Here is a 15,271-nt window from a genome sequence, read left to right as displayed (position 1 = left end):
CAATTTACTACTACTTTAAGGTATACAATGTAAGTTCACAAAGAGAATTGCAGAGAGATTAATGGTAATTCATATTATTATAGACCCCAAAGCCAAAGTCTTTTTTTCTATCAGTTACTGGTATTTCAGGAAAAAGCAGTGTTTCGCCTATAAAGCATTAATGAATGAAGAGCTTTGTCTTCTGTTAGATATTGAGCTACTGGACTCAGGCAAGGCTATTAGAGGAATACGTTGTATGTACAGAATTAATAAAGGTAGAACTGTAATGAGAACCAGATATTTAAGCCATTCTGTGGTTTAGCTGTGGAACAGGTTACCTTTGTACATTCACCAATCAAGTTCATTATATCTTTTCAAAAAGCAATGAGGCACATGGATGGACTCAAGAGTCTTCACTTTTATTACAGAGCCTGTATTTTAAATTGGCTTTTTGCCCTAATGCAGTCTTAGTCAAACTGTTGGACTGTTGAATTATGCTCTCTGGATGGACAGTTGCTGTCAAACTGTTTTAAGAAATAGTGCTTGAACTGTGGCCTAAACAGGGAGTAGGTTTTGTGTTCAATTAAGTCCCGAGAAAGTATCTAATACAGTTCAAGGACAAGTACAAAGAAGCTAATGGTTAGCAGATTACCTCTACCTTTTGTGGACACAGCAGGGGCAAAGCCTCCTTGTAACAATACCTAAAAGATGTAATAGAGTCTAAGAATTCAGAGTTTCTGTTTGAATTGTAGTTTATTTTTAATGGTAAAAGATCAAAGAAAATATTCAGTACAGGTCCTTCCTGTTCTGTGTGTGGCATTTTACCCTGTAGGTCATGTGATTATGACTGAACACTTGTGGGTGCACTGTGGGTTACCTGGTGCGGACTTGGACTGGTTTGTACCTGGATTTGTCTGACCATGCTCAGCATTGTGCGTCAGGATAAAGTCCTCTGGCTCCTATCTGCTGGGCTGCAGTGTGCCCCTGTATTTGATGTTGAATCCTCTGTTGTACATCATATTCGTATTACCACTAAGGGATGCCATGATGATCTGAGGTATTTTTTTATTAGTCTTATGCTGATGATATTCAGCTTTACTCCTTTTTTTTGTCCCCAGAAAATGTGCTAGATTTTATACCTTTGGGAGAGTGCTTGGATTCCATTCTTGGATGATGGGCGATGACTGAAACTCAGCCCATCAGAAACAGAGGCAATGGTGATTCATTGTACCAGCTATCCATGTAATATCCCCCTACTCTTCAGAAACAGAGGCAATGGTGATTCATTGTACCAGCTATCCATGTAATATTCCCCTACTCTTCAGAAACAGAGGCAATGGTGATTCATTCTACCAGTTATCCATGTAATATCCCCTACTCTTCAGAAACAGAGGCAATGGTGATTCATTCTACCAGCTATCCGTGTAATAGCCCCCTACTCTTCAGAAACAAAGGCAATGGTGATTCATTCTACCAGCTATCCATGTAATATCCCCTACTCTTCAGAAACAGAGGCAATGGTGATTCATTCTACCAGCTATCCGTGGAATAGCCCCCTACTCTTCAGAAACAGAGGCAATGGTGATTCATTCTACCAGCTATCCATGTAATAGCCCCCTACTCTTCAGAAACAGAGGCAATGGTGATTCATTCTACCAGCTATCCGTGAAATAGCCCCCTACTCTTCAGAAACAGAGGCAATGGTGATTCATTCTACCAGCTATCCATGTAATAGCCCCCTACTCTTCAGAAACAGAGGCGATGGTGATTCATTGTACCAGCTATCCGTGTAATAGCCCCTACTCTTGCCATTGATTGTCTCTGGTGGGATTCACACAGGTGAATACTCTAGTATTCACCCACATTGATTATCACAATGCGTGTTTACCTGTGGTTTTGGATGGTGCTTTGACCCACATGTAGTGGCTACAGAATTCTGCTAAGAGGATGTTGATGAATGCATCTAGTTATGCTATCCCTGTGCTGAAATATGACACTGAGTAACTCTATGTAATGTAGGTTCTGCTAAAGTGAAAGATGCTGAGACCCTGTGCCCGAGCAAAGTAAATCAGAAAATCAGGTGTGAGGTTCCAGGCTGTTACAAGGACTAGGTTAATGACATGTGACAGGCTTTCTTTCTCTTATCTTCCCTTGATTCTTTGGGACCAGCTTCAGTCCCTGGTGTGGGCTTGTGAGCCGAAGGCTTGAGCCTTCTTTTAGAAGTTTTTTTTATAGATTTCATCTTGTTAGTAGTTTCTGTTGTGAGCCTGATTGCTATATCTAGAAACATTTTAGAATACTGAATTTTTAGTGGCTCAGTTGTTTTATTTTTCTGTTAAAATCAGCTCTGTATTTTAAGTAATTGGTGTTTGCTTTTAATCATTCACTATGCATTTGTCCCGTCTTTAAGATAGATGTGCTTAGGTATAAACATTTAACTCTAAAAATAAATAAAAAGAATTATTAGGACTTGTAGTATCAGTTCTGCAATTCTAATAAGGAGGGATTGTATGCATTGCACAAATACACACACACAGACTTTTCAATATATTTTAAGTAATGATTCCTCCACTTGTTTAGCTTTCAAAATCAGAGAAATTATCTTGCTTCAATAAATTGTTGTGCTTCCATTTCTTTCTGCACAAACTAAAATTTGCCGTTTGATTTTGATATAGTTCATGTATGTGTGCATGCGATGTACTGATATTGTGATGGTACAAATAGAGTCAATGTTTTCGATAGTTTCCATTGCATGGCTAGTTCACTGCCTTTTTCAGATTATTATTACTGTTATTGTTATTGTTGTTTCCTATGTTGTGATGTATGCAGCACACATATGGGTGACAGCAGATGTACATGCTTGTGCACACACAGATATGCATGGTATTAATATGCTATATTTATGAATGGTCTTAATATACTATATTTATGAGACTTTCTTAGCCTGTTTGCCACTGCTGCCAGCCAGCTCTCAGGCCCTGTCTCTGAGATTATTACCCCATTTATTCCTCATCACTAGGGCATGAGCTGACTGTGAAGTATCATCACTCAGGCAGCCATTTTTTCTTGTTTTTATCCCTATGCATGCTGTGCGTGTCCTGTAACATATAGGTACCAGCAAGGGAATGTTACCTACTTCTGTCATCTCCTCATAACAGCCCTGCTCCTCTTGATGGCAGGGCTCCCATGGAGTCTTTGTTTTCCACAAGGGACTCATCCATGGGTCCATGCAACCTGAGCATGCCTGCCCACACCATTCTCTCAAGGAGAGTTAACTTAGTGAAGCCACAACTCTCCTCCTCCCCATGCAGTTCCAGTAGGTAGGTGACTTGCTGTTTGATTCATGTTGCCTGAGTCATAGTAAGGATTTTATGGCTTTGTGCTGGTGGAGCTGGTAATAGGCTATATTTCTTAGATGTTTCCTCTGTTTCTTGTGACTGTTACCTGGCAGTGTGCCAATAATTGCTGATGCTGAGAGCAGTGGCATGTCACAAGTGCCACAATCCCATATTATCTCACTGTTATAGTGACTTTCAGAATGTGGTTTCAAGGTATGCAGCCATCAAGATGAAAATTTTGCATTAATAGCTACTTTGTTCACTCTCCATGGATATGTTATTGTCCAAAATGAAACAGATTTAATACAAAAGATACACAGGCACTGCAATACTGTTTGTTAAATACTGTGAAAATATATATTTAGCATTATCTTTATAGCTTGTAAAATTGAAAATATTACAGTGACCACTAATACAGTTCTCTTGATTGCATTGTTTTGTTAAAAAATATATATCTGTCTGCTAAGAAATATATGCATTCAACCAGAACAGTATATTATGAAAAAAAAAACAAAGGATAAGACTTATGAAGTCATCAGGGTTTGTAAACTGTTGGTAGACAATATATTTCTAAAATTTAAACTGAATCTGAATCACTATGTGATGGCTAAGCAGAGAGCAACACACTACTTTTGTGAGACACAAGTTGGCTAAGTATTACAGTTTGTACAGCTGAAGCCAAAATCAGTGCTTATTCTATCTGTTGCACTGTGATGGCGTTTATTCACTGATCAGTTCCTCATGCCATTCTTGTGTGCTAACAGGACTGGACTGCTGTGGTAAGAAAAAGTAATATTACTTCACTGTTTTTTCTTGCTGCAGACCAACACTTTATTTTTACAGATATTCTTGTTTTATTTCAGTTTGATGTCTTACCTAGAGTATGTTTACTTAGGCAGCTAAGTAAACAACTTAATGACCTGGTCAAATATTTGCTTGCAAAAGTTTTGATGCACAAAATAAACAAGGATTTGTTGACGGGGAATATTGGCTCAAAGAGCATTAATTGTGGGTATGGCAGAGTGATTGGATGAGAACTGTAGCAACAGGAGATGGGCTCAGAAATGTCACACATACCACATTTGCATAGAAAATAAAATGGAATATTCTGGTCGCATATATTTGGCTATAACTTCTCAGTACCTGATATTTCATTTTATGTTACAAGTTTGTAAACATCATGTGTTGCACAGTTTATTGGAAGAATGATGTCAAACAGCACCAACATGTGTTTTAACAAGCACTCTATTATGTGCAGTAATGACAAGCACTATACTATTATGTGCGCTAATGACAAACACTATACTATTATGTGCGCTAATGACAAGCACTGCACTATTATGTGCACTAATGACAAGCACTGCACTATTATGTGCACTAATGACAAGCACTGTACTATTATGTGCAGTAATGACAAGCACTACACTATTATGTGTAGTAATGACAAGCACTGTACTATTATGTGCAGTAATAACAATCACTATACTATTATGTGCAGTAATGACAAGCACTACACTATTATGTGCAGTAATGACAAGCACTATACTATTATGTGCAGTAATGACAAGCACTATACTATTATGTGCAGTAATGACAAGCACTATACTATTATGTGCAGTAATGACAAGCACTGTACTATTATGTGCAGTAATGACAAGCACTATACTATTATGTGCACTAATGACAAGCACTGTACTATTATGTGCACTAATGACAAGCACTATACTATTATGTGCAGTAATGACAAGCACTATACTATTATGTGCAGTAATGACAAGCACTGTACTATTATGTGCAGTAATGACAAGCACTATACTATTATGTTCACTAATGACAAGCACTGTACTATTATGTGCAGTAATGACAAGCACTATACTATTATGTGCAGTAATGACAAGCACTATACTATTATGTGCAGTAATGACAAGCACTATACTATTATGTGCAGTAATGACAAGCACTACACTATTATGTCCAGTAATGACAAGCACTGAACTATTATGTTCAGTAATGACCAGCAGTATACTATTGTGTGCACTAATGACAAGCACTGTACTATTATATGCAGTAATGAGAAGTACTTGCTGAGTATGAGCAACAATAATGCATCAGTTTATTTTTGTTTGTAAACATCATATGGTGGGCAGTTTAATGGGAAGCAACATGCAACACTAGGGGTTTCATTGTCTGACAAGCTAATTTCTGTGATATTTGGTAGCAAGATACTAAAACTAGATATAAACAACGGGAATATTAAACTTTATTTTAAGGAAAATGTAAGTTGGTGCACTGTTTAATGGGGAAGCAGTCTAGAGAACATGGTCCTGATTGTTTGACAGGCACTAATTTTATTATACTCTGCAGTGAGATGTAATAACCAAATATAAACAAGACAAATGTTTCATTTTCATTTTAATTACTTAGAAGTATAATTTGATGCGAGAAAAATATTTTATTTTATTTTACATATTTGCAGCTATCATTTTGTACACTAAAACAAATATCATGCTGCTACCTGCTGCTGTTTACAGTTAAAATGGTACTGCACTAGCAGTGTTACATTTCTTAGGAATGCCATAACTCTTCCACTGATGTGTTATATCTGTGCTAGGTTTTGTTGGTCTACCATTTGTTATCTCTCTGTAGAACATAATATTACGTTAATTTTTGTGTGCCTTGTCCATAATGTCCACCTCTAGACATATGTAGTCATGTATGGTATGAGTAACTTTAACATCCCTAGTCATTTGGTCACATAGCCTGTCTTCATCTGATTTACTGCTGTCCCTGCCAAACAGCATTCCCCTGCGAGTAGGGACAGCCTATATGGACATGACATTCTCTGCTTCTGAAATCATCCATTATTTTATTTTACATTTGCTGACCGGGCTAGTCTAGCTGGATATATGTCCTTTTTCAGTAGAGGCACGGGGAGATAAGCTCCAAGACATGGTCAAAATACAATAATGCAAGTTCAAACAAGACAGAAAAAAAAGATATCAAATATACTAATAAAAATAGCAACTTGCATAAAAAAAAATTTAAATCAACAATGGTATCAAGTATTTTATGGTCCAGAGTTTGTAACAGGATATAGTATCGAGGACAAAAGTCATAAATCAGTGAAAATTTCAGGCATTGAGACATAATGCAGGTTAAGACCGAAGTAAACAAAGGAAGATAGATGAGTAGTAATGTAGCAAAGGAGTTACTTAAGAAGAGAATGTATAAAGAGGATGTCAATAATGAAAAAGGGTAGATAAGAAAAATATGATAAGATGGAGAAAGTAGCAGAGGATAGTAAGCACTGGATAGGTTAGTCAAATTAGTAGAGGTAGATGACTATATATTATATATAATATTATATATAATATAATGACACATTAATCTGTGTTGCTAAGCACCATCTGTCACACTTACATCTAGGGGTAACATGCTTGGTGTTAACACTCCTAGTCTCGTAACACATTGTGATATGTGCTATATACGGCTTAGACAAACTTCACATGATAAATGTACATTTGTCCTTCTTAACCCTGGAATACACACGCTTGAGTTTGTATCAAGTGGCAAGTTGCAGTCATTTAAATACCTTTAACTCACATATAGAGTGACACATTTGCAGAAAGCAACTGCAGACTTGTACCCTTTGCATGTTTTAAACAAACCCACCAATGTGCAGAGAAGTGCTGTTCAGGCAGAAAGGTCCTAGTCGATTAAACATTGATCCATTAGCTAATGAAAATGGTTATCCTGCCTCAGAGTTGCTTTGCAGTTACTTAATCAGGCTTTGTGTGAAACAAATAATTGCCACAGTGCAAGAATTTCACTTTAAAAGTAAGGTACCTTGCAGTGAAGCTGTTTGTTAATACAATTCTATGATTTGCCTTGGGAAAATATCCAATAACTAGATACTGTACTGTGAGTGTAATGGTGTAATGAAAGCTAGTTTAAATGTTGAAATGTTGGTGAGCACAAAAATGCACTTTCATTGACTTTTATTGAATGAGTGAAAATTCCTTTTTAATGAGGTGCAGCAAACTTGCTGCTGATTATATTAAGTAAAGGGGAATGAGTCTTCCTGTACATATAACTAAGAAAAGCAAAACCTATAGAAACTAAATGTAACACCAAACCACTGGAAGAAATGTCAAAAACTTTTAAGAACTTAACTCTTTTATCTTAAGAATTTGGAGACTTCTTCAGAGTTAAAACATTAACTGTTCCTTGATGTAGAATGTATACTTCCTCCTTACTGTTAATATATTTAACCTCCCCCAATCAAATCCAACCATCAATTAAAATACAAAAAAACTATGAAAGGACTTGTGACACCAGGGAAATACTGCCAGTCCAGCTGTCTGGAATTTTGTAAATAATTATATGTCACTTGAAAATATTAATATAATTTATATAGAAATGTGACACTGCCAGCCCAGCTGTCTGGAATTTTGTAAATAATTATGTCATTTGTGAATATTAATGTGATTCATATGTTTGTCTTACAAATGTAAGAGAACTATATGTTGTGTGTATGTTAAACTACTGGTGCAGAAGTGTGTGTTGAACTGTATGTTATGTACTGAGCTTTAAGAATGTAACCACAGTGTACCCTACTGGAAAAGAACAGAATGTTTTATGGTTGTGTTTATCTGTCAGTTTCACTGAAGGAGACAGTATGTCTAGAGCTAGAAGTTTCTTTCTATTGTCTTGAAACAGAAATGATTACAAGGTTTCAAATGTAAAGTATTATTATTGCTCTGTGACTTCCTAGCAGCTGCACATCAGAGAGATAAGTATTTCTGACACATAGATGTTGGTTTCTGTTAGCCTGGGAACAGAAAGCAGTTGACAAGGAGTGATGTCATCCAACTGACACAGCACTAATGTTTTGATATTAATTTGGGAACTCTCTCAGAGACTGTGCATTTTGTATTTGTCTTTGGACCTGGAACCATCCTCTCATCAGCACTTGCCTTGCTAATAGTAAGTAACTAGATTACAGTAATTTCTTTTAGATATAGTTAGGAATATAGTAAAGATTAGTTTACATGTTTTCTGTGTTTATTTGAGACTGTCCTGCAATGTTGTTTTAAAATATTTCCTGTGATTCTGAACTCTGTAGTCACTGTGCTGAGTTATTGAGTATTGTCTTGTTCTTTTATTATTTAATATTAAATATATTTTAATTGTGGCTGGTTTGTTTAGAGATATTTAAGCTTTTAGAGTACTTACATATGTATTTGGTGACACTGTATGGGCCCATCCAATAGCCTTAGCATTGGCCACACTTAGCATTTGGATAATAGTAACATCACATAGTAGGCTTGGTCACCCTTTGGGAAGGGCCTTTTAGTAGCTGATAAAGATTTGGTTGGTGGCAGTGATAACTACCTTTAAATCTGGGCAGAAGGGGGCATAGCTAGTAAACCTGTGCCAGCCTTCCCAAGCAGTGTATGTGTGTTTGCATATAAATCAAATCTCAAAGTGTGTGTGTCAGCTACTTGGCAACACGAAGCACTGGTTGGACAGAGAGGGTGCTGGAGGTTCTGGTTTGACCGCTCGTCTGAGATTTTAACCATATAGCTGTGCCAGTAGGGAGTCTTATTGGGGATCTGGAGAAAGAGGGAGAAACCAGCCTCAGACTGACTGTGATCTCTGTGTGCTCTTAAGAGAAATTGGAGTTTACTGTGTTTGTACTTGTCAGCCTTCCAATTTGTACGTCCCTCACTGGTGCTAGTGGTGAGGATTGAGGCTCCTTGATTACTGGGCCAATGCAGGGGCATCACAGGGCTAATGAGGTTAACAACTAAAACTAAAATATTTCTGCAATCACTATGAAAAATACATAAAAACAATTCAGTCATTAAGTATTGACCATTGTAAAAGCACCTCTTTAATTGCATAGCATAAAAAGCCTATTTTGACGCAATCTGGAGTGTAAATGTGCTTGATAAATACATACATACATATAGATTCACTTTATAAGCTCGTAATCCTGAAATATTGAATCTCAGAATCTCGACCCCATAAAGTGGAAAGCTGAAAACCGCAAAAGACCAGAAGCGCAAAATTCAAAATCTCACATGTTGGAGGTGTTGAATTTGTGGTTCTGGTGTTGCGCTGTGTTCATGGATTCAGGTAAGTGTTTTTGTTTAAGGGTTTTGGGCAGGGGCTGTGGTGTGTGCTAGTATGTTTTGTTACAGTGATGTGTGCGCGCGAGGGGAATGTTGCTTGTGTGGTGGTATTTCATGAGTGTGTATGTAGTGCGACCTTTGAGTTAGTATATTTAAGTAGGGGGTGTGGGGGGTGTAGTGGGGCTTGCCCCCCTGCATGTAGTAAGGGTAGGTGTGTGTTTTGTTTAGTTATGTGCGTGTGTGTTGTATTGCTTTTTTGAAAGTGTCGGGAGGTATGTGTGTTTGTGTGAGTATGTGTTGTGTAGTGTGTACTGTATGTTTTTGTGGTTTTGTGGTTTTGTGCTTGTCTGGTCTCGGTTATATGGGTTTTCGACTTCATGGTCTCAAGATACTGAAATTCGATATTTCAGTATTTTGAGGTTATGAAGTGAATCCATGCACACAGATATATATATATATATATATATATATATGTATATATATATATATATGTATTTATGTATGTATAATGCTTACATCAGTATGTCAGTAACTTCAGATGTAAACATATTTGTATAAATATGTGTGTGTGTGTGTTTTTGTAATTGTGTGTGTGTGTGTGTGTGTGTGTGTGTGTGTATATATATATATATATATATATATATGCATACATAAAAAGGATATAAATACTCCCATCATAAATGTGCTACCTTTTGTTTCAAAACACTTGAAATGGAAATATAGCCATTAAAATGCAGTTCTGCACCTGCATTAAGTGTTAACTGCCAGGTTAATTCCTTGTACTCCAAAATATTCTGTGTCTCCTCTTTCACCTTCATTAACCTTGTGTCTAATAAAAAAATAAAAACATGTTAAACACCTCACACTTGCTATAGTGCCTGTATAAGACAGTGATAGATTTCCAGCAGTGCAAGCATTTGTTGGATGAGAAAACATATATGCCACAAGACTCTTGGCACCTATTGCAGAATTTAAACGTATTATTATTATTATATTACTGTTTTGTTTAGTGAGGTCAATTTGTTTGTTACAATAGATTTCATTAACCTGTTTTCCATCATTCCACATGATACAGGATTGGAAAGACTTTTCTAACAACAAAATTGTGGTATTGTGTGAATTTTTGGATACTGTCTTTAGTAATAATTTTTGTGTATTTTGGGGGTGAATACTTTCACCAGGTTTCAGTCATAACAATGAGCATGGTGTATGTGCCCTTGTACACCAGTTTAGTTTTAGTAGACTGGAAGATATTGTACGTATTCACCCTTGAGTTTTTGTGATCTTTTTCCTCTGCATATTATAGGATCTTGGATGCTAGTCATATTTTATGGAAAGGAAATGTGATGCAGTTTTTGGTTTGTATTGATTATTTAAACAACACAACTGGCTATATTATCAGTACAGTTTTAATAAGAATGCCTGTTTGGATGGTACTATTAGGAAGACCACATTAATGAGTGATTTACATCTACCATTTTCCACAATGAGACCTTTTCAACCCCCTATCTGCATTTTGGTAGTTGTCACCTTTATCATCAAAAGCAATGTATAGTCACAGGGCAAATGATGAACTTGTCTAGGCTGATTAATGATGACGGTGTGCTGAAGGGTGAGTTAGATAAAGTCATATATGTGTTCTTACATAGGGGTTACCTGTGTAGTTTATTAAATGAAAAAAATAGGAAATTATTAGGGAAGAAACACTAAGTCCATCCCTATATTGGGTATGCCATCAATGAGAACCATGACACAAGTACTGAGTCTTCTTCTTCTTCTTCTTTCGGCTGCTCCCGTTAGGGGTCGCCACAGCAGATCAACTGTTTCCATTTCTTCCTGTCCTCTGCATCTTGCTCTGTCACACCAACCACCTGCATGTCCTCTCTCACCACATCCATAAACCTTATCTTAGGCCTTCCTCTTTTCCTCTTACCTGGCAGCTTCATCCTTAGCATCTTTTTCCCAATATACTCAGCATCCCTCCTCAGCACATGTCCAAACCAATGCAATCTCACCTCTCTGGCTTTGTCTCCAAACCTTCCAACCTGGGCTGACCCTCTAATATACTTATTCCTAATCCTATCCACCCTCGTCACACCCAGTGCATATCTTAACATCTTCACCTCTGCCACATCAAGCTCTGACTCCTGCCTTTTTGTCAATCCCACTGTCTCCAACCCATATAACATATCTGGTCTCACTACCCTCTTGTAGGCCTTCCCTTTCACTCTTACTGGTACTCGTCTGTCACAAATCACTCCTGATACTCTTCTCCACCCACTCCATTCTGCCTGTACTCTCTTCTTCACCTCTCTTCCACACTCACCATTACTCTGCATTGTTGATCCCAAGTACTTAAACTCATCCACCTTCCCCACTTCTACTCCCTGCATCCTCACCATTCCTCTATCCTCCCTCTCATTCACACACATATATTCTGTCTTAGTCCTGCTGACCTTCATTCCTCTTCTTTCTAGAGCATATCTCCACCTCTCCAGGGTCCCCTCCACCAGTTCCCTACTCTCACTACAGATCACAATGTCATCTGCAAACATCATAGTCCATAGGGACTCCTGTCTGATCTCGTTTGTTAACCTGTCCATCACCATAGCAAATAAGAAAGGGCTCAGAGGTGATCCTTGATGTAATCCCACCTCCACCTTAAACGCATCTGTCACTCCCACCGCAGACCTCACCTCTGTCACAATACCCTCGTACATTGTACCACTCTTACATACTTCTCTGACACTCCCGACTTCCTCATACAATACCACAACTCCTCTCTAGGCACCCTGTCATATGCTTTCTCTAAATCCACAAAGACACAATGCAACTCCTTCTGACCTTCTCTGTGCTTCTCCATTAACACTCTCAGAGCAAACATCACATCTGTAGTGCTCTTTTCTGGCATTAAACCATACTGCTGATCACTAATCATTTACACTCAAGGTTGCATCCAAGTAGGTTTTTTTATGCTATGTAAGTAAAGAAGTGGTGCTACAATAGTCAATATTTAATGACTAAATTGTATTTTTATGCATTTTCATGTATTTTGATAGTGGCTGAACAAATGCCATAGTTTTAGTTGTTAACTCCTTTAGTCATTTCATAGCTTTTTTTAATTAATGGTTGATTTTGATTGGGGGGTTTAAATATATTCAACATCAAGAAGGACGCTACTGTTTTAACTCTGAAGAAGTTCCCTGAATTGTCTGGATGAAAGTGCTAGGATTCTAAAAGTTTTTGGCATTTATTCCAGTGGGGTGGTGTTAATCGTCTGGTACAAGTAAAAGCTGAGTTTGAATTTTGCTTTGACTTTTCTTGTCTTTCTTTAAATTAATTGGAAACCAAACAACTCTTGTCTGCATAAGCGACATGGGATCAGTTAACCTACATGTATGGCATGAAATTAAGAGGAAGTGCATGTATCTGTTTACAGCAATGATTTGTGCAGTAGTATTTCCCCGAAGTACAAGCAAAAACCAAAGGTCTGTGGCTGACAAAGTTTGCTAATGACTGCAAACTGGGAGCGGTCATAGAATCTCCAAATGATGTCAACATCATACAAGAGGGTCTTACACAAACAAATGATTGGTGCCATAGTCATGTCAATGCAAAAACAATGTATCATCATTCCTTTCAGTAAAAGTGATGTTCCTGCTAGCTACTGCATTAATAGTAACACCTAAAGTATGCAGTCAGTAGTGAGAGACCTAGGCACACAGGTTGACAGCAACCTTACCTTTGACCACCATGTCTCCATTGTGGTAAGAAGGGCATTCTCTACTGCTCATCTCATAAGTAAGGGAATTGCATCCAGAAAAAAAGATGTTATAACCTCCCTGTACTCTTCCCTCATCAGGCCAATAATTGAGTAAAATGCCCTTTTTGTATGTACCTTTCCAAGTGCCTGCAGCAATTGGAGAAACCACAAAGGTTCATCACAAGGAAAATCCAAGGTCTTCAGCATCTGTCCTATGGGGATCATCTGAAATCACTGTCACTTTATTGTATTTCATGCAGACTACTGAGAGATGATCTCTGCCTTTCATACAAGGCAATCTCTGACCCTGGTTAATTGGAAATGCTGCATATCCGTAAGTCAAATAGTACACGGATTACTCATTCTAAAGACCTTAACCTGGTATGTGACTTTAATGAAACCTGCTCGAGGGACACATTTGTCTCCCAGAGGTTGCCACACCTGTGAAACAGACTCCCACTTCATGTCAAACAGTGCAGCTCTTTGGCCCTCTTCAAACACAATCTGGACGATTGAATGGGTGACCATAAATTCACCCCGGGGGTTCCACCTGTGTCCCTCTTGGACAGAGGCAATAGGTGCTGATCATGGAAATAAGGGTAAGAACTTGGCTAGTCTTGTAATGGCTATAGGGTCATTATCCTAGTAACTTCCTATGATCCTACGAATATCAGTAAAATTATGCCAGCCATGTTTTAGGTATATGCAAATATGCACATGTAGCAAGGTACAAGGCCATTATAGGGCACAAAAATATGGCTACCATATTTTTCACACAGCCTAGAGACTTTGTAGTATGTTACAGCAAAAGCTACCCATACACAACTAGATAATCTGGGTTTATTTGATGTAAGCTTGTCTTGTTAGGCATATAACTTTCTAGATGGAGTAATAGGAGATCTTCCTTCTTCTTGCATGTTGTTGAGCATGCATAATGCCTGTGCTTGGCTCCAGACAATAACCTAAGCATTTTATGTGCTTTTTGCTTCCATGCCTGCTGACCATTAAGCCTCTCACAATTGGACTGGTGCCCATTTATTCCCCCATAGTGGGTATTCCCAGCACAGGAGAAAGAGCCATTCAGAACAGCTGTGAGCTGAGCAGCTATAAGGGTGGTTTGTGATCTTACTGGTATATTAGCAATGAGGAAGTATGTACTGTACTCCCTAGTCCCTCCCCAGGGTGGGAGGAATGACTTGTAGCATTGTAATGAACACTACCCCTCCCCATCAATGTCCATGCTCCCATACCTCCTTTAATGAAAGATGCAACCCCCTTTAATGAAAGCTGCCACATGTATAGCTTGGTGAGAAAACACCTGTCCCAGGGCTGTCCCATATGTGACCTCCCTTCTGAGGAATTGTGACTTTGGTGGCCCCTAGCCCACTCCTCTCCCAAGTAGGTTAGGCAAACCCCTCCTCCCCATGTCAGCTGCAGCAGATGTCCAAGCGACTAATCATGTCCAGGTGGCATAGTTAATTGTTATGGTTTATCTACCTGTACATGTATGAATTTTTGTCTCTGCAAGACTAGGTGATGTAGGAAAGAGGTTTTGCCATTACCTGGAAATCTCCCTTGGGGCAGCATTGCCACAGGAGGTATGACCTCCCTAAATCACTGTCAGAACATCTAGAAAAGTTGTGGTGAAATGTAAGTCTTGGAAATGTGGAGTATAGATGCTATGTAGGTTTAACTTGTAATGTTCTTTGTACTGGTAGATGCAGCAACAACAGATGTATGTTTAACTGAGCTACATTTTTGCAGATGTAAGTAATAGGAGTCTGTTTGGTGCTAAAATTTTCTTATGGACAAATCTCATCTCCACAACTCCTATGCAGTGGGCTTCATACCCTTTCTTAATATAAGTAATTCAGAGGTTGCACAGTATCAGGGCAGGTTATAATTTTAGTAGGTTCAAGCCCATTTGATGGAACAGGCTCATGATATTACTGGGATTTACTGAAATAAATGCTCTGACAATAGTATGCTTTATCTACATTAAAATGAATTGCCTTAATGAGAGTAAAATGCCATATTTTTTATATGATTAGGTA

The sequence above is a fragment of the Protopterus annectens genome, chromosome 9.part0 (genome assembly GCF_019279795.1).
Source record: "Protopterus annectens isolate FY-2018-M chromosome 9.part0, PAN1.0, whole genome shotgun sequence".
Taxonomy (NCBI): Eukaryota; Metazoa; Chordata; order Ceratodontiformes; family Protopteridae; genus Protopterus; species Protopterus annectens.
The sequence above is the reverse complement of the archived record's forward strand: the minus strand, read 5'-3'. Positions refer to the sequence as shown.